Source organism: Ambystoma mexicanum, chromosome 7p, assembly GCF_040938575.1.
Source record: "Ambystoma mexicanum isolate Mex_15411 chromosome 7p, UKY_AmexF1_1, whole genome shotgun sequence".
Lineage (NCBI taxonomy): Eukaryota > Metazoa > Chordata > Amphibia > Caudata > Ambystomatidae > Ambystoma > Ambystoma mexicanum.
Window position 1 is genome coordinate 721640894 of NC_090939.1, and position 20485 is coordinate 721661378.

The window sequence follows — 20485 nt, forward strand, 5'->3', positions numbered from 1 at the left end:
TTTGCTGGTCCGGTAACTACAAGTTCTGCTTGTGAGTGCCTTTTCGCCCGCCAGGTCGGACCTGGCGGGTGGACTGGCACCCACGAGCAGACCATATCGGATGCACCGGCACCATTCTGAATGGTGCCGGTGCATCCGGCCTCCCCATTCCCATTGAGCCCTATGAGGCTCAATGGGAATGGGGTGCATTTTTTACCGGCGCCCGGGAATGGGCAAAAGCTGGGTCTGGCAGGGCCGTAATGACCAGGTAATTGCTTATTCCCGGACGCCGGTAAAATTAGCAACTTCAACGGCAACCTACCGCTTTTACCAGCAAGGCTACCACCGAACTTGTAATGAGGCCCAAAATGTGGAAGCCACTTACCTGAATCTGGTGCGGCAGTGGGTGAGGAGATAATAATCTTCATGGTCTCCCTCCGCCCACTTGCAATGATTCGCAGGTAGGATGTGGGATTCCAGGGAAACCCTCTGTTGAAAAAAAACCTGTTGTGCCGGTGATTCAGACTTCACTTCCTTCTGACTGTTCTGTGGGAGAATTGTAGGGTCTGCTTAACTGGAGATGTCTCTCTTTCCCGGATGTGCCACCATGAAGTCTTGCGGGTTCTGAAGATACAAGTTTCAGGACTTATTAACTTGGAATGCTTTCTCTGCCTTGTGCTATTGGAATGAGGCTTACCCGTGAGATGTAAATTACAGCAGTGTAATGGCAGAAGGGGAGCTTCTTTTGGAGATCTGATGCGTGGTAGAGGCTGGGGAGAGCTAAAAGGGCATAGACAAAGAATGTGAAGAGAGCCGATAGACGTATGTATAGAATCAGATGTAAAGTAGAGCAGACTCTTACCCGTGTGAACCAAGGCAAGGCTTCGGAGGAGCTGCTGCAGACCATTCGGCGTTCACTGACTTCTTGGTCTGCTGAACGCAGAAGCGGATGCCTAGGAAACTGAACGGCATCAGCTTCGGAACTCTATGTCGAAAAGGCAGAAGACTGGTTACTCTGTGGAACAATGTGAGTAAGAATAAACTGTGTTCCCTCCAACCTGGCAAGAGGACAATGTGTCTACGTACTTGACAATGATCGAAAGTGGTGTAGAGAATGGAGGGCTGAGGACCGTCACGGGAGGCAGGATAACTCGTGAGAGGCTCGTATGCTGGCAGAAGGAAGGAAATGATGTTAACGGAGCAACGTGAGAGAGGTTAGAAGGAAAGATAGAGGGAAGGATTCTAGATTGAAAACTCATGAGGATGATCCACAGAGAGCGTAGCAATGCATTGTGGTTCAGTCCTTGCTCCATGATAAACGTGCACAGGCAAAGGGGGTGGAGCCAGACGAGGTGAGGCAGTGCAGAAGGCTGGAAAGTTGCATAGGTTCCAGTACGCCATCTTGGAGGAAGCTACAGTGACCAACCCAATCTTCCTCCAACGGTGCCATAAAGATCACCTGCGACCACAAGTCATAACAGTAGATTTGCCTTTGCCCCGGAAGTCCTGCTTGTACTGGTGTTCTGCCTTGCTCAGAGTGTGTCTTAGGTTTTGCCTTTCATCCGTGTGAGGAGAGCTAACTCGTATCGGGGGTATGCACTTGAAGTCAACTGCCTGACTTTGCCTGACACGATTAACCGGACATGTCTAGTATGAGAGTTACTCTTGCCCTCCGAGTCACCCTCTTCCTCTGCACAGTGTTTGTGTAAAAAGAGGGGGGTGTTGGGACTTCAGAGAATCCTACAAAATAGGATGGGGGAATGAACAAAATAGGGGGGAATACTGCGTTTTACCATCACCTATCTCAGCCCCACTCCCCGAAGGTCCCTCACCCAGGTGATCGTCCAGCACTGGTCCACCCCCAAGGTCTGGATACAAAGGCGATGGCCGTGCCCTGGCCACCTGAGAGAGAGATCCCCGGGGACTAGCGGGTGAGACACCCTCTGGTTTCTCACAGGACTCACAGTACCCGTGTGTTAATCTTGTATGTTTCCAACACTGATTTCTATACGAAAAGGAGGTCAAATCTTCAGAGTCCTCATACAGGGGAATTGAAAATAACACGTTTTTTAAATCTACTACTGTAAAACATATATTTTTTAATTTGTTAATTCATTTTCCAATGTAGCAACACATACAATCAACACTGCGCAATCCACCCAACCCTACCCACCCCACCCCACTGCGAACGTACCTGGTAACACAATACAGTAACAATTGTGGATCGAATGACCAAATATTACATTTTTCTCTCAGTTGGTCAATGTACCTCATTCTCTGGGTCAGGGTTTAGGGTTTCATTTTTGTTGTCGGCTCCCTGCATAGGAGCTGCCTGTGCGTCCTCCACAGTAGCCATATAGCTACGAAAGGGAGGCCAATAGTCCAATGGTCTCTGTGCTGGTAGGGTGGAGGCATATAGTGTTTCCTTGTTTTGGCACATAGACATATATAGGCCACCCATTCCCAGAACACTGGAGCTCTAGACATCCCCCAAGATTTAGCAATTAGCGTCCTGCGAGTCTTTCCTCAGCCTTTGAACCCGTACTCATCATGGTAACATCCAGAGCTCTGGGAGTACTGCCAGGTGGCACTGAGCATAGTGGCCATAGCTGTTTCAATCGTCGACCAATGGTCGCAGCTGGGGACAGGACCAAGCAATATGCAGGAAGTCAGCCATTTCCAGAGCACACCCGGCACTGTTGGATGGTCTGTCCGGATAGAATTTATGTAGTTTCATAGGAGAGTAGTACACATGATACAGGAATTTAAAAATGGATACAGTGTAGCGATTATTCAGGCAAAGAGATTTTGTTTGTGAGCAAACTTATTTCTATTGATTGTCTGTTAGAGTCCTAGCCAGCACAGACTCCCATCTGAGACAGTGTATGTTGTTACGAGGGATCCACTGTGCCCTAAAGGCCTTATATCTAACAGAAACCAGTGATTTTGTAGATACTGTGGAGGTAATATATTGTAACACCGGGCATGTCACCGGGGCCCGTGGGTATTCTGGCCAAATGGTCCTGATCACCTCCCATAGTCTGAAGTACAAGAACATTGCGACCATATTCCATTCACCTCTAGTTTTCAAAATATCCCATGTGATTAAAGTACCATCAACAATCAGGTCCCCCAGCGAATAAATCCCCAACATTTCAAACTGTGTCTGGAAAATCGTTGTGTACGTAAGTGGAATACCTCTGACCTTATATATCGCAAATGTATGGGAGTAGGGAGCATCTACCCCTATAATACTTGCCATTTTTTTCCATGCCCTACAAGTGATTGCAGTCGGCTGGACGCGGGAGTGTGGGGAGCCTGCCATAACAAACTCTTTACATTGTCGTGGGACATAACCACTCTTTCAAGGAAAACATGTGGAAGTTACACCGACCACTGCCAAATGCATTACTGCAATTGGGCCGACAGAAAATATAAATACAAATCTGGGTACTCTAGCCCACATAGCTCATAGGGTAGTGTCAGAACATCAAATGAAACCCTAGCCGGATGACACGCCCAAACCAAGCGAATCATCAATTTACGACCAAAAGCTAGTAGGGGGGTCAGGTGGGGGCGTTATTAAATGTGTAACGAAGTTTCGGCAACACTACCATTTTAGCTAGGGACATCCAAGCCGCCTGTGGGATGGGCAGCAGGGTCCAAGCCTCGATTCTCGATTCTGTGTTCCACGTGTGTTGGAATCTTCAGGTGATTATGCTCAAACCGTGTAGTCTGGGAGGTGGTAATGTAAATACCCAAATACTGCATGCTGTCGTGGCACCACCTAAATTCTCTGCCAATATCCTCCTGACGGATTACTGGGGTCAGGGGTAATACCACCGATTTAGACCAATTGATCCTCAGATCGGACATATCCCTGTATAGTTGAATAGCTTGCACAACAGGTAGCAAGTTCACCTTAGGGTGCTTCAAATATAGCGTCTGCGTATAGCGACACAATAGAGACGTGAGTGTGTACCCTGATACCACGATAAACGTAGCAAGGGGTTCGATGGTGAGGGCAAAAACAATAAGGGACAGAGGGTAACCCTGTCTTGTACCTCGAGTTGGAGCTATGTGATCTGACAGGATTTTGTTTGAATATATCGCAGCTCTGGGCGCTGTATAAAGGAGACGGACCCACCACAGACTCAGGCCAGAGCGTCTCAGGACCTCAAATGAATAGGGCCATTCAACTGAGTCAAAGGCTTTTTCTGCATCCAGAGCGGCGACTACGATGGGGATTTGCATTGTGTATAGGTGTAAATAGTCGTCCTAAATTGTTCTGCATGAACCAACCGGGAATGAAGCCCACCTGGTCTGGGAGGACTAATCCAGGTATATGTGGGAGGAGACGGTCCACCAATATTTTTGCTAAGACTTTATTGTCGTATTAATGAGGGATAACGGTCTGTAAGATAAGCACTTCAAGTGGTCTTTATCGGGTTTCAACAGAATCGTCACGATAGCCGACCTAGTGGATTCAGGTAGAGTCCCAGAAGTAGAGGCTTCCTCATACATGTGACAGAGATGCGGGGTGATCAGGTCAATGTATTCTTTATATAGTTCTGCTGTGAGCCCGTCCGAACCCGGTGCCCTACCATTAGAGAGAGGGAGAGAATAGTGGTGCAAATTTCTTCACTGGGGATGTAAATTCAGTTGTTCCCCACTATCGGGTCTAACCATCCCAGGGCCACCTGATATAGATACTGTGATATAGTATCATATCCAACACGCAGTTGTGATGTGTACAATTGCTCATAGTAATGTTTAAACATTGCGTTAATACCCAGTGTATCTTTACCGATGACCCCATCCGGGCCTTCAATCTCCACAATGTCTGCAGGTAGGCGCTCCCCATATGCTGTCACCCTAATAGGGTCTCCCAGAAATCTCTCCTACCGCTCCATAAGGTGTTGTAGTTCTACATGTTGTGCCCTAAGGGATTCCTGAATCGAGGAGGAGTCCTGTGTCCCCTGTTGCACCTCTAACTCCTTGATACGCTGTTCACAGCCTGAAATAGATACCAGGATGGCTTTCACCACACCACCCTCCCTAGACATGCAGCATCCCCTGATAAACACCTTGAAGGCCTCCCACACCACCCCGTCATCAGGGACCGACCCCAAGCTGGTTTCAAAATAGGTTTATGGTAGGCAGAAACCTGTGCAGTTCCCTTAGGGAACACTGCAAAAGATTTAGGATTACAGGTGTTAGCAGTAAACCCACTTGGTAGCAGTCTGTACCACCCAGATTTACCTGGTAGCTGTGGCTGAGCAGTCAGACTTCCCTCAAGAAGAGTTAGGCAGTATGCAAAGTATACACAATAGGCACTCAGGCACAATAATACAAGCAAACACTGACCAGAGATTTGGTACCAAAGTATATAATTATTTATTTAAAAACACACTGTTTGAAACACTCCAGCACTCTTATTGTAAAACACTCTAAACACAGTTACTATTATAATATATACACCCCTTATTCCTTATCAGATGAGTCTTAGTAAAACACCACTTATTTTCATACAGAGGTGAGCGCTTAACTAGATGGCACTCCAATAAGTTTGTGAAAAAGGGAGAGAAAAAGACAGAATATGGAAAGGTACAACACTCTAAGATTTAGGAACACTGTTCGCAAGGCAGAAGAGCAAAAGTCACCGGTGAGCCAAAGTCCAAAGGCTGGGCCCACTCTTAGAGAGAGCAGAGCACAAATGCGCCCAAGATCACACAGTTACACTAGGCTTAGAAAGTCTTGCAGAGAGTTCAGAAAGAGTTTAGAGAGGCTCAGAAAAGTTTAGCCAGGGTGTCCCAGGCTAACCCAGGTTCGAAAGCCGGGGGCTAAATCTACCCCGTACAGTCGGTGGCAAGGGAAGCCAGGCGGGACACAGTACCTTAAGTGGGAAGGATCCTCCAGCGGTGGCAGTTGTTCCTGGCAGTGGGTGCAAGTCACGTCGTCGTCCAGGGGAAGAGAAGATCTCGACTTGGAGGAAAGATAAAGGTCGTTGCACTGCCAGGGAAGAAACCAGCCGCAGAGTTTTCCGGTTAAACGTAGTACCCTTTAATTCGCGGTCGTGGTAAAACGTGGTATCCCAGTTGCCGGGGTGCTTGGCACAGGCAAGGCGGCCACGAGATACGTCGGGAAGGTGAAAAGACGGTGAAACTGGTTATCCCCACCAGTCAAAGGAAGAAGACTCTCCGGCGGGAGATCCCCTCGTTCGTTGGGAAAAGTGGTGAGACGGTCCAGCAGGGCTCCACCGGTGGTGTCGTCGTGGCAGGTCGGCTCAGCTTCTCCCTCGTCAGATTCTTAGGTCCTGTGGCGACTTCTGAAGTTCCAGTCCCCAAAGCCCTGCTTTTATGCAGAAAACCCCCATGTCACTCAAACATGCTAAGTGGTGAGCCGGCCGGCTGAATCAGGCCAATCAGGACGGAGTGCGACTTGAGTTGCCTAGGCAACTCAGTCCAGGGTGCCTAAATCCCCCTCAACCCCTCCTAAGTACCCCAGACAGAGTGGCACCACTTTGGAGGGCTTCTGTGGAGAAGCCCGCCAAAAAGTGGAACAAAGGGCTCGACTTGTGTTGGAGTCACAGAAGAGAACACAAACGCCATTTTAGAACCGAGTTTTGGCAAAAAATACCAACCGGAGAATTAATATTAATTAAATAAACCGGCGGTATGTTCGAGGCTATCGTAATTAAATAAATAAAGATAGTAGCCTCGAATAATGGGAAAATCCCATAGAGAAATATTTGCGGTTGAATATAAAAAGTAGTATCCACTGCCACCAGCCAAAACTCGATCAGGGGAGGCGGAGACGTGTCCCCTCGACTAACAGACCCCGGGGCAATTGAATTGCCCCAGCCAGTATGTCCACAATATGATGGTTTGTACTGGTTCTGTTCAGAATTTAAGACTAGTAAAGTCAATGGTGACTTTACATGCCCTGGGAGACAGTAGTCAGTCCCAGGGTATGGAGTCTATACTTGGGGGTCACTATGCCACCCCTGTGTTACTGCACTGAGGGTGCTGTGTAACACACATCACAAAACACATGAAGCCCTATGGGGTAAAAGACCTCATAGCCCATTAAACACATCTAGATTCAAAGAAACACACTCAAATCATGCCCAAGAGTGAGGGTAAAAGAGTCTCACTCTTGGCAGGAGAAAAAAATAAACCCCAAAAATCCAGCAAAGCTGCTGGGGGACTCACTAGGTTAGGAAATTCAGCCTAAACAGAGAATTCTCCCTAACACTTTGTATGTCCTGCTTAATGTCTTCGCGGAAGACAGTGTCCTCCAATGCGCGTCCCTTAAATCGCCACCATAGGAGCCTCTGGGGTTTTGGGGTACATGAGAAAAGGGTCCTTACTGGGGAGCGGACCGACAGGGACTGTGAGAGGATCTGTGTGTCTGTTACAACATGGAGTAAGGCAGGAGTAACCATTAAATCGATCCTAGAAGAACTACCATGGACCCTGGAATAAAAGGGGTATTCCCTGGTAGAGGGATGCAGGACTCTCCACACATAATGTAGTCTGTGATATTCCGCCACATCTAGCCACTTAACCACGGCCTTAGGTAGCATCTTGCTGTGTCCTGGATCTATTAAGGGTCAGAGACAAGGCCATATTGAAGTAATCTGCCTATATAATCTCGTAGTCCGAGAAGCTATGCAAGTGACTAGCACATTCTTGGAAAAACCCAGGAGAATCAGTATTCCGGGCATAAATGTTTATCATGACAACCCGGAGGCCCAGCATTTCTCCAGCTAAAAGCAAGAAATGACCCTCTACATTGCCGATCTGTTCGTGGAGTTTAAACAATAGTGAGCAGTGTATATATGTAGCAACACCCCATGAGTGTGACGAGAATGGGGAGCCGTATCTATGCACACCCCATCCGGGCATGTTAGGGAGCCTATTATCCAAGGCTAAATGCCTCTCCTGCAAACACATGCCATTCACACCATGGTTCTTGGCATAGTTCGCGATCAGTCGAGTTTATTTATGATTGGTAAAACCTTGTATGTTCCAAGAGAGCAGTGACATTCTATCCCCTTCCTGCACCATTAGTGACGTAACAAAACATACCCACCAGCTCATGTGTTCATACACTGTGCCTTTGGATAGTTCAATGCTCCACCATAGCACAGTATGTCCATTTGGTTTCAGAAGTGAGATATAGTAGAACCAAGTATTACCACTTCAGTCCCCCCCCCCCCTCGAACAGTACAACCCCCTTCCCACACCAGATCTAAAAACATACGTCACCCCCCCATAGCCATAGCCAGGCAAAGCCCTGCCAAGTATGACAACGGCGTATCCTATATTGTGCAACAGGGGAGTTGCTGCAACAGTGGGATAAATGCAGTATGATTGAGAACTGCATTGGGGAATCACTAATGCAGGCCCTCATGTCCAGGAATAATGTTAGTCACCAACGCCATTTGCACAACAGTTTACGGTCGCCAGGCAACCCAGGGCGCAGGGACCTCACACGCTCAGCATCCAAGGGGACCGGTCCTCGCCATGGGTCCACATCAGAGGCAGGCAAGGTACCCACATTGAGCTCGGTCTCCAGCTCAAGTTAGTATATCACACCCCCAGCTTGACACAGAAAATGGGAGGCAAGTAGGGCTCCGCGTCAGTCAACGTCATGTGGTGGTAGGGGCTTCTGTAGGGCTAACCATGCAAGAAAAAAGCACTGTCTCTCAGGTCGTGGCGAGATGGGGGCACAGCCGCGTTCCAGAGGTATAGTGCGGGTAGAGCAGAACACAGACAGTAAAACGTTTCACAGCCCGCTCCCCCACGGGCCCCCGGCTCGCACGAGAAATAGGGGATGTCGGGCTGTGGCTCAACAGAGCGTAGGTGGTGGAGTGCGGTTCAGCGTCTGCTCCCCGCAATGGTCCCGCACCGCAGCAGCCACGGCGTCGAGTCTGGTCTGCAAACAGATGGGGCAAGCAACCCCCAGTGAGCACCCCACACTCATTGTCAGAGATTGTAGTGTACAGAGAGGCGGTGTCGGTCCCCCAGCCGGGGGACCCAGCCTATGATGGCTCCCACCCAGATCACTCCACCCGAGGGCAGGATATGTTCGGGATGGGCGTCTGCGAGCGAAGTCCCCCCTTGGGTTCTTCAGTGTTGGCAGCAGACCCGGGGGACTCTTGGGTCTATTGTCCCCCACGATCAGAGGACCACCAGTATCTTCCCACCAATGCCAAAGGGCGTGTTAACAACTCTTACTCCGACCGGTGGTTACAGATGTCGTCGGGCTCAGGTTTTGCGATGTACAGGATGCTGCATATATGTGCTTCACAAAGTTGTGCAGGAATTATTTCATCAACTGCAGGAAAAGTAACATAGAAAGAATCTAGACCAAAGGCACACCTTTTTCTATGAGATGTATGTAAGTAGACTTGTGGGGTAATGAATAGACCATTATATCTGGAAATAAGTAAAGAAACTCAATCGAGGTGCAGAGGAGAAAGCAAGGTCCTGTCAAGTGGACCCTATAACAACATGAAAAAAGAAAAAGGCTCCCAGCAGTGGGAACTCCAGTCCCCTGAACACTACTTGTGGCCTAAAAAGCCAAATGCTACTGAAGAAATGTCAATAGTAGTAAGTGTAAGTATATAAATGTCATCAGTAATTGATAAATAATCATCCAATGGATATAATGAGAAACTCATTTACACATTCAATTTAATGTCATACAACTTATATTTAAATTCTCCCAAAAAAAAACAGCTGAACCCAACGCGTTGCGAGAAACAATTATCTTCTGTCGAATATTAACAGATTCAGAAAATAATCATAAAGAGCCCATTAAGGACAAGGTGCCTCATTACAGGTCCAGCAGTAACCCTGCCGGTGGTACCGGTGGGTTGCCGCCGGCCCCGTAAAAAATGACCAGTGCCTGACTTCCCGGTGACACCGGGCTTTTACAAGTTCAGCGGCCGGAAAGTCAGGCGCCGGTAATTTTGTTAATCCCCATTCCCATAGGACTCTATGGCAGTGGGGACACAAAAGCACCAGCACCGTTGTTAATGGTGCCGGTGCTTCCGTGAAAGCTTTGCCTACCATAACCGCTGTGCCCGGCAGGGTCAGGCCTGTCGGGCTCAGCAGCTGTAGCAGGCAAACCCGTAGTTTGCTGGTCCAGAAACAAGGTTGCTGGTGAGCTTACCGGTACCCTTATTTCCGCACCAGCAAACTTGTAATGAAGCCCAATATATCATTAAGGTGGTTCCAATATTAAAAAAACACTTTCAAAAACATCAAAATAATAGAATAAACTTGATCAATCACCTCTTATCTTAATAATTTGATTCAAATGTTGCAGGTAACACAATCTTCCCCCGTAACAATAGTCTGCCACTGAATCGTAGATGAAGGGCTATTGGCATTGTAATCTGTAGGTGAGTGGTAGATTAGAGTGAGTCTTTCGACTGCTAATCAAGTAAAGGTAACACATGATATCTCCGAAAAAACGTACCAAAATCCTTGGCCCTAGGTCATTCCTCAGAGAGTCCTTGTAGGAAAATGTTCTTTCATCCAATGTATTTTCAAATATTAGTTTAACACTCCCTAAAATGCAAAAATTGCCAATTCTTAGTAACTGATAAAGTCAATAATTATCGTGAGTGATCTGACATAGAATAGCCCCTAAATGACCTATAAGTCATGGGGCATTAGGATAAGGTACTGGTGAGCACTTAAAAATGAGGATGTCCACACAACTGTGACACAAGAGGTTACAAATCACATCTTACCTCATGGGAAAAAGTTATCCCCAAATAGTTAATGTTGGTCTCAACAAGGAGTGGTCACCACAAGGTGGAAGTGGGCACCTATATATGGAAATAAATGCTGTTAGTCCTAATAGTCCATCTGTGTATACCATTTAGTAAAGGTAAAACTGCTAGGATGGTATCCTTACTTCCAAAGCTGAGCATGGAAGAATTCTTTTGATCTTGCAGAAAGAAATTGCCGCAAAATGGCTGCCATAATATGGAAATGCATAATGTGACGTGATGACGGCATGGGTCATGTGACAAGATGACATCACATCAATTGTGCCGCGTTCCTGACAGTAGTAGCGTCTTCAGAATGAAAAATTATAAGCAAAAGCACTCAAGATTTGTGCATAAGATTGGCAAAAGGTAATGACATCAAGAGAAATAAAGAAGGGAAGGAAATCCCAACTGTAAGGAATCCCCCAACTGTTAGTATTTCTATGGAAGCGGACCTAGATCTTAATGATGAGCATAAATAAAAAAGTAAACACCCGAAGTGGCTGAAGGAATTAGTTAGTCCGACATCCAAAAGGTACTAATGATGTTAATGCCCCCAGTTAATGTGAAGGCTTCCTAGAGGTCATTGAGCAAGCTTACCCCTTACATCATTTAGAGTTAGTATATTACGAGTATGAAATATGCATAGTAACAGAAGCTGCCCATGGGTATACATTTAGACATTCCATTAAGATACATAGTCGTATTCTTCATAAGGTATTCTGTTCCACATTATCAGTTCAAATGCATGTCAAATGCGGTGTCATGGAATTCAAAGACACACTTATTGTCAGTAACCCAAGTGTTATACAGGCACACTCGAGGTTGATGAGCTAGCTTAAACTTTTTATCGCCTAGAGTGAATATTCGGTAAAACAGAAATCTACTTAGAGACAATGGTCATGAATAGATACAAATGTTAAGGTTACCAGGAGCAGTCTTGACTAGGCAGCTTCTTGGGATCAATCTCCTTTGAATCAGCCAAGTGCTGCTTAAGCTCAGGGGAACAAGATGCAAAAATATGTTCAAGCATGACAAGACATATCATACCCTCAAAGGTGGAGACCTTATAGCCTTCAACCCAGCCAGTCAAGTTTTTCAAGGAATCAGTAACATAGGACACCCAAGTGTTACCTTCTTTCTTTTTGTACTCTCTAAATCTCTTGAATTATTCAGCAGGAGTGTTTCTAAATGCAACTTTTGATGAGCGACTATTGGGCAGACTTCGAATTCAGCTTTCGCAGAGAGGTTATTGGGCATACTTCTAGGTCCAACTTTCACACGGAGCCTGTTAGGCACGTTTCTAAATACAACTTCTAAATGTATTTCTAAATTCAACTTTTCACAACCTGGCTATTGGGCACAATTCTAAAATCAACTTTCACAGAGAGTCTATTGGGCACATATTTAAATTCAATTAGCACACAGAGGCTATTGAGCACATTTCTAAATTCAGATTTTCAGAGATGCTATTGTGTACATTTCCAAATTCGACTTCTAAATGTGATTCTAAATGCAACTTTTGATGAGCGACTATTGGGCAGACTTCGAATTCAGCTTTCGCAGAGAGGTTATTGGGCACACTTCTACATACAAGTTTTCATGAGTGGCTATTAGGCACAATTCTAGGTCTAACTTTCACACGGAGTCTATTAAGCACGTTTCTAAATACAACTTCTAAATGTATTTCTACATTTCACAACGTGGCTATTGGGCACACTTCGAAATGCAACTTTCACAGAGAGGCTATTGGGCACATTTCTAAATACAGCTTCCAAATGTACTTCTAAATTCAGCTTTCAGTGAGCGGCTATTGGGCACACTTCTAAATGCACTTTCACAGAGGGGCTATTGGAAACAGTTCTAAATTGCAACTCTCACATGTATAGGACAGAGATTCCAAATGCAAATATGTTACGGATATGACGAGTTTACACTGGTGATGCTTTGTTAGATGTGTGGTTGGATAATATGGCGTGAAGTGATTGCTTCTGGCCCTGCCCTTCCCACACTTACTTATTGTTGGCTTCTTGCTTCTCCTGCGGATACCTGCTGATATGACCTGGAGCCGTCTGTGTAGGAGCTGTCCTTTGCCTTGGGGTCCTTAGCCGATGGCGCTGTACCGGCAGAGGGCTGCCCTGCAGCGGCCACTGATGTCCTCGTTGAAGGGCCAATCAGGTCGTAGGGCGGGCTCGGGTGGCGAGCTTCAGGTGATTCCGGAGGCGGGGAGTGGGAAGGTGCGCAGGGATGGGGGAAGATGCAGGGAGATTCTAGCAAATTGGACCAGAAGTGGGGTCGCAGGACAAGGCACTACTCGCAAGGCAATCTTCGATTGAAAGGCTCCGGTGGCCTGGATCCAGCAGGACACTAACCTTCTTCCTCACAAGGAAAGAGGGGCCCGGACACCGCACGAGTCGTTAGACTCAATCACGGCCGGGTGGGTGGAGTGGGAGGTGGGAGGGAATGAAGGGAACCAGGAAGGGGAGCGGAGAGGGCTGCAAAGAGAACACAGGCCTTGGAAGGCTAAATTTAAACAAAATTCAGGTTGGATGGCCTGGATCCAGCAGGACACTCACCTTCTTCCTCACAAGGAAAGAGGGGCCCGGACACTGCACGAGTTGTTAAACTCGGATGCTATGTGGATACAGCCAATCACGGGTGGGTGGAGTGGGAGGCGGGAGGGAGGCCCGCTTCCCCACCCAAATAGACCTCATCATAGCAGATCTTAGTTCCTTGAAGTATTCACTAGGTAGAGTCAGCCGGACATTGAAAAAAATGTATACAAACGTGGGTAGCACCATTTTAATCAGGGAGACTCTACCATAGAGATTTAGGGGCAGTTTCCCCCATCTATCCATTGCGGATTTGGCCTTCTCTAGCACCCTCCGATAGTAGTTCTTGCACAGGTTAACTGGGTCCCGAGCAATGTGTACCCCCATGTATCGGGTATGGGCTGTATGCCACTGAAAGCCCAACCCATCTGCGTATTGGCCCACGCTGCCCGTTAACGGAAAAAGGGCTGATTTTGCAGCATTAACCCGGAGCCCCGAAAAGTCCCCAAATAGGAGAACATCACGCATAACTAGGTCTAAATTTTGTTTGGGATAAGAGACACACCATATTGTCCACGTAGAGGGAGATCGCCATACTGTATAGCTGAGCCCCTCTATGCAGGTGGTTCTCCCATATTCTTTTTGCCAGCGGCTCTATCACCAGCGCAAATAGCAGTGGTGACAAATTACATCCCAGCTGAGTGGTTTTATGTTCGGTGTAACCTGACCATTCACCCTTATCCAAGCCGTCGGTAATGTGTACAGTAATGACACCATTGAGATGAACTGCTCCCCCATCCTACATAGCAATGTAAACTGGTAGGGCAATTCCAGAGAGTTAAATGCCTTAGTTGCCACCAAAGGTTTATCCTATTGCATTGCGGCCATCAACCTGAACATTCTCCATATTCCATGTGAGGTGGAGCATCCCGGAATGAACCCAGACTGTTCCACTTTTACCATCTTTTGCATCAGGGGGGCTAACCTAGAGGCCAATATTTTGGCCAGGATTTTATTATCCAATGTAATAAGCGATATAGGCCTATAAGAGGAGCAATCATTTGGGGCTTTATCTGGCTTGAGTAACACCACCACCACATTCCTCAGATTCCGGTAGTTGGCCACCCTGCAGGCTCTGGTGGAACATCTGCAGTAGGTACGGAGCAAGTTTCCCCAACTCTGCTGTAAATCTGTCGGGCACAGGGGATTTCCCAGATGTAAGGGATCTTATAGCCCAAAGCACCTCCTACAGGGACACTGGGCGACCCAGCCACTTCCTTTCTTCTTTTGTGCACCAATACAGGGCCACCTGAGCCAAGTAACCATTCACCACCTGTTGAGGCCTGTACGTGGGCAGAGTACAGCCAACCATAGAACTGACAGAATGCCTGAACTATCTCCACATCCGCAAACTTCTCTACCCCTCAAGTGTGTGTGTTATGGATAAAACTCGGTCCTTAAGATTGTCCATCTTTGCGGCTCTTGCCAGTAGTTCACTGGGTTCTGTCCCTCCCCATGCTGCCGTACCGCAGCTTTCCTCGAGAGGAATTTGGCTTCTCTATGCGCCAGTTTATTAAACAACTGTAGATATTGCTTGATCTCTGCCACTTCCGGAAGTGTCAGTGCTGGTGCATCCGATTGCAGTTCCCTAATGTGGGCCTCAGTGTCGGCTAATTCCCCCCTTATCTGTCTCAGTACCCCGATTCCCTTGATATGCACTCCCCTCTAATTACGCACTTGAAGCTTTCCCACAGGACCCCAGCTAATTGTAACGATCCATCGTTGATCTCAAAGAACGAGTCCATCGCTCCAGATAGACCTTCTCTAAACTGTACGTCCGTCAACCCCTTGCTTTTAAATAACCAGGCCCCTCTTGCCCTCCCTCGGTTCATTAGTTCAATCACTGGTAGTACTGGGGTGTGATCTGACAGTGTGCGGACCAAGATTCTCACCTTTGTCACTTTGCCCATTAGTGTGTGGGAGATCAAGAAGAAATACTGCCTTGATGCCGAATTGTGAATCGAGGAATGGCATGTATGCCCCAGTGTATCTTGATTCCTAATAATCCATACATCATTAACCTCCCATGTTAGACACATACCCTGCAGTTTACCAGTCCCCCTGGGCACCTGACGATGCCCCCCCCACCCAGTGGGATCCCGATCAGGGTCCATGACCAAGTTAAAATCTCCCACCCAGATTATTTCCCAAGGTGTGAGCATTCCCAATAGGTCGATCCAGTCTAGTGTATCCGTAGTATCCTGGTTCGGATCATAGTAGTTGAGAAAGGTGTACCGCTTGCCCTGTATGGTACCCTGTGCTATCAGGCTCCTTCCCTGCTGATTCTTGTCTGAGGAGATAATTCGGAACCCAACAGATTTGTGGATGAGGGTACATACACCCCTGGCATATGAGGAGTAGGAGGAAAATTAACGGTGGCATCCCTGTTCTCCCCCAAATTTTGATTCTGCCTCCTGCCCAGATGAGTTTCTTGCAAGAACGCTATTCCCACCTGATGTTGCTACATGAGTAATAGGACTTTGCGACACTTAGACAAGCAATTCAGCCCCCTCATATTGCATGTGGTATACCTAAGTGACCCAGTCATTACTTTTCCATGTCAGCAGTACTGTGCCTGATCGCTTAGCTTGCAGGAGATATCCGCGTGTGGCATTGCACATATCAACATTGCAGAATGACACTTGATTCTTCTGTACATCCCAACCCCCCCACCTTCTCCGTCGGTCAGGGAAGTTACCTGACCTCCAGGTTTCTGTCAAAGCCCACTGCAAAACCCCAACTTCCCCCTCCCTCCACTCCCACCAGCAACCCCAACCTGCCAGTTCCCCCACTACCCCTACCACCCTCCCTGCGAACATGTTCACGCTTGGGGATTCACTAGGGCCCGGTCACCCCTACAACCCTACCATAATAACACCCCAGCCACCAACACATATCAAGGACCAATATTATTCTGCTCTGACGTGGCTTTGTAAGTGGTCCTTTTGGGTTGTCCCCCTTAGTCCTTGTTACCCCTTCCTCGTGATGCATTATGTAGGGCCTCAAGAAAAGAGTTTGCCTCCTTTGGTGGATGTAAAAAATGCACTCTACCTTCATGCTCCATGAGCTTAGATGGGTACAGCATAGCACACTTTACGCCTCTGTCTCCCAGTTTACTCTTCAGGTCTATGAAGGTTTTCCTGGACGACTGCACCTTGTCCGAAAAGTCCAGGAATATCAGGATCTGTGCGTCATGGTATCTAAGGGAGACTTTTTCTCTGGCTTTCCTCAATGCCATATCTCTGTTGCGATAGTTCAACAGTCTGGCTATCAATGGGCAAGCACGAGCTCCAGGTATCAGTTTCCTCCCACTCGGAATGCGAGGCGCCCACTCTACAATAAATCCAGCCAAGAAGTCCTCACCACCTAGTACCTCCTTCAGCAGGTTCTCCACCATTTCCTCCATGTTGCGCTGGTCGGCAGCCTCCAGTACCCCCATTATCCGCAGATTGTTACGATGGGATCTGGATTTGAGGTCATCCTGCTTATCTGTAGGTCTTTAACTGCCCTTCTGAGTACTGCCAGCTCCCTCACTGCAGTGCTAGCTCCATCCTCCTCCGTGTATATTTTCCGTTCAGCCTCATCCAGTCGCTCTCCGTGTAGGTCTAGTCTAACCTGCATATGGTCCACTTTACAAGTCAGGGTGTCTATTTTGCCATCCAAGGACTGGATGCCTGCCTGGACCTGACCAAGCATCTTTTTAATGTCACATAGTACCTCGCCTCAGACATTCGGTCATGTGAGGCTCCCTCCCGGGGAACCCCATCTGTTGTGGGAGTCTTTGGCAGTCTAGTGGGCCCGAATTGCAGCTTTGACTTCCTTTTGCCCGATTTTCGTGCTTTGGACATGTTGTGGGCAGTGGATCTTTAGCAGGACATGAGTCACAGACATGGTGCGGATCACCGGATAACCGAACAGATCAGGCTCTAGCGTTCCTAGGTTAAATTTGGAAATGCACTGCTTGGGTATTGGACATGATGAATATTGGTTGTGGTGACTCTTATTCCCTTCCCAGCACCCAGGGAGGGGGAAGGTGACCTCAGTCAGGGGTCCTGTGTGGATGAAAATGCTGGCTCTGGCTCGTGATGCATATAAAGAGGGCATAGCTGGAAGGTTTCAAATTAATTTTAACTTTTGGCATCGCTCTGCGCTGCCCTCCAGACAATCGTTTTTCTTGATGCCGAAACATGTCTGGGGATGCTTGTGGTCTCGTGCAGAAGAGCTGTGACCTAAAAGTTCGGGCTGGAATGCCACTTTTGGGGTGGGGCCAAGCTTCATTTGCACATGGTCTTTCCCTGACTGTAGAGGCTTGGAGTTGGCAGCCTGGAAAATGATGGTCTGGAGGGATGCCCAGAGCTGTGCCCGTGGTTAGGATTAATTCTAAACCTTCCAGGCATCACCCATTGGTTTTGCTCGTGGTACATGTAAGCCTCATTCTGTAAGAAATGGGACGAAGAAGAGCAGGACTCCAAGTAATGGGATTACCGGTAAGTAATCAGACTATTTACTTATATCATGAAGTAAGACATTTTGTACCTGAAGTCTTTATTCAAAACCAGTATAGCTCTTCCAAGGCAGGCCTAATCGGTATATCTGAACAGCCATGTGCAGTGCTTTAAGTGGGCCGGGGCCACCCAGTGCCGGCGCCCGGCAGTCTCCTTAAAGTGGGGCTGAGCCGGGACCCTGCCGGGGGCCCCCTGGTCCCACCATAACGTTGGCGGGACACATTATCCCGCTGGGGCCGCAGCCACGACAAGAGATGCACCCGCATTAAGTCAGGCAAACTGACAGAAGTGCCAGCCAGCCACAGCGACGCAGTAACTTCCTCTGGTGACCCCTCGCGTGAGGAAGTTACTGTGCCTTTGTTTCTCCAGGTCGCAGAGGCGTCTTGAACCCTTGGCTAACCTGGGGATTCCAAAACATATTTAGAGGTTAGTAAAAGATGGCTTGAAAAGTACACAATTCAAGCCATCTTTCATAAAGCTTTGCCGACGGACAAAAACGCCTCGGGCATTGTCCGTTGGCAAAGCTTTATAAAAGATGGATTGAATTGTGTACTTTTCAAGCCATCTTTTATAAACATAGAAATGTTTTAAAAAGATGGCTTAAAAAGTACGCAAACCATAAGGTATGCACACAAATATATAAATGTTATATATTAGTGTGCGTGCCTTAATATGGTTTGTGTACTTTTCAAGCCATCTTTTATAAACATAGAAATATGCTACATATGTTTATAAAATATGTCTTGCATACTACATAAACCATAGTAAGGCAGCATACAAATATATAAATGCTTACATGCATTCCCCTCAATTTCTTACCCAATTTATAGCCCTGTGCTTCTGTGGATAGAAGGGGTTGGGGTTTACGTCCCTTTGAAAGGATCATGTAAACGTTCCTAGAATGTGTGTGCCGTCTATCTGGGAAGGCAGTCATCCTGCATTCAGCAAGGATTGTGACGAGGGGGGCGGGAGGTAATATGGAGAGGCCTCCCAATTCAAGTATATTTGACAGCTTATTAGCGAAACTGTACATGGACCCATCATTGCAGTTAAAGGAAACTGGTTTAAAAAAGTGGTGACAAAAGCACCGCTAGTAGAGAAGAGGGTACATGCATAAACGTGTGCATATATCTAAGTAATAAAACAATACGTTTGAAAGTTCACATGCAACAAAGATTGAACGAAAACACTGTGCATATGTATCTTGATAGAAACAAGGTTTCTTGTGTACCGTTAGTTTTTTTTAGAAGTTCACAAAGCGTGTGCATATTTAGAAGTGCAGCTGCTCCAGGAACAGGTGGGCGCCAATCCTGACGCGAGTCAGACAAGATCAGCTGCTGCCTTTCTTTCTCAGCCTTAATGTTTCACGAGAGGCCCCATTCACTGTACTATGCTAACGGGAGATTGTTAAACTTGAAGTGTACACGTTCTACGTGTCTCATAGCAAATTACAGTGTATGTCAGCTACCCATCAAATAAGGGTTGCTCTGAAACAGTCCGCTCACAAGGAGGCGTCGTTAGGTACTTCCTGTGGTAGTAATCTGCAGGTTTTAACTCTGGCAGGATTGACTCAACCTTTCATCCACCAGAAATGAATGAAATGTACTACTACGGAGTCGGGTTGTATTGGTGGGCATATTCATACATGTTGGTGATTGTGAAAATGCCACACATGGGCCAACAATTCCAATGCAAGGCTATGACAGAATTTAGGTCGATCGTGCAGCACCCCTCTCCACAGATTTCCATTATTTTCGAGTTATATAAAGGTGCAAAACAGATGTGTGAACAGTGTGCGGTTTTGATTCAAAAGGGGAGTTCGTGTGTAAGAGAAACTGAGAGTATCCTCCAGAGTGAGAGTTGTGACCCGAGAAGCTCTCTCGCAGAAAGTGAGTACCCCACGATGTTCATGCGGGGGCATGGTAGGCGTGCCAGTATGCAATTACACAATCGAGTTTTTCTATAAAACGTAACTGTAATATTTCAAATTCAGATATACACGTCTTTAAGTAAAGCTATGTCCTTGTCGTTGTATACACAATCGCTACTACTCCTATGCTGTGAATCGTTCTGCCAGGGAATGGATACGATCCCTCTAAAACCACTGCTGTCAGGGTATTTTCCACAGTATTGAAAGGATGTGGGGAGTCGCACGGCACACCGGTACGCCAAGATAAGTACTGTATCTCCGGGGAGCAGTCGGTGTTTACCTGAGCTCAAGCTTAGGTCCGCACCGAGCAGCAGCGAGTACCTGTCATGCCATCCGGAACCAGCATGACGATAACGCCCGCTCCAGCCACTAGAGGGCACCGTACACACATAAGAAACATCTGAGGAACGCGGGGTTACACCAAATGTTGTCTGTATGGTCATAGAACGCAAAGCCGGACTAAGAGTTTGGAGCCGGATATCTGCGACTGTCGTGAAGTACTGAAAAAACCTATTACATATCGGTGATCTACCGACAGCCCCTTTACGGGTTAAACAAGGATGAATACGGGGAACATAAGACACACCCTTCTTTTCCCAAAAAAATGATCAACCATAGTGCATATATCAGAAACGAGTGATTTTTGTAACAAACCAAAATAATCTGC

The 20485-nt window shown here is 47.2% G+C and overlaps 1 protein-coding gene across 5 annotated transcripts in view; it reads right to left on the bottom strand.

The window, feature by feature from the left end:
• The window catches only part of CTPS2 (CTP synthase 2), a 2467148-nt gene extending 2446898 nt beyond the window's left edge, over positions 1-20250 (bottom strand). For 2 of the 5 annotated variants that reach the window (XM_069636802.1, XM_069636797.1), the window contains exon 1: positions 20099-20248. The gene's annotated coding sequence lies outside the window, so the exon portion shown is untranslated. Of the gene's footprint in view, positions 1-20098 lie in introns of all 5 variants that reach the window. The other 3 variants (XM_069636801.1, XM_069636799.1, XM_069636800.1) reach the window with 3 other exon arrangements.
• Between the last annotated feature and the right edge of the window lie 235 nt (positions 20251-20485).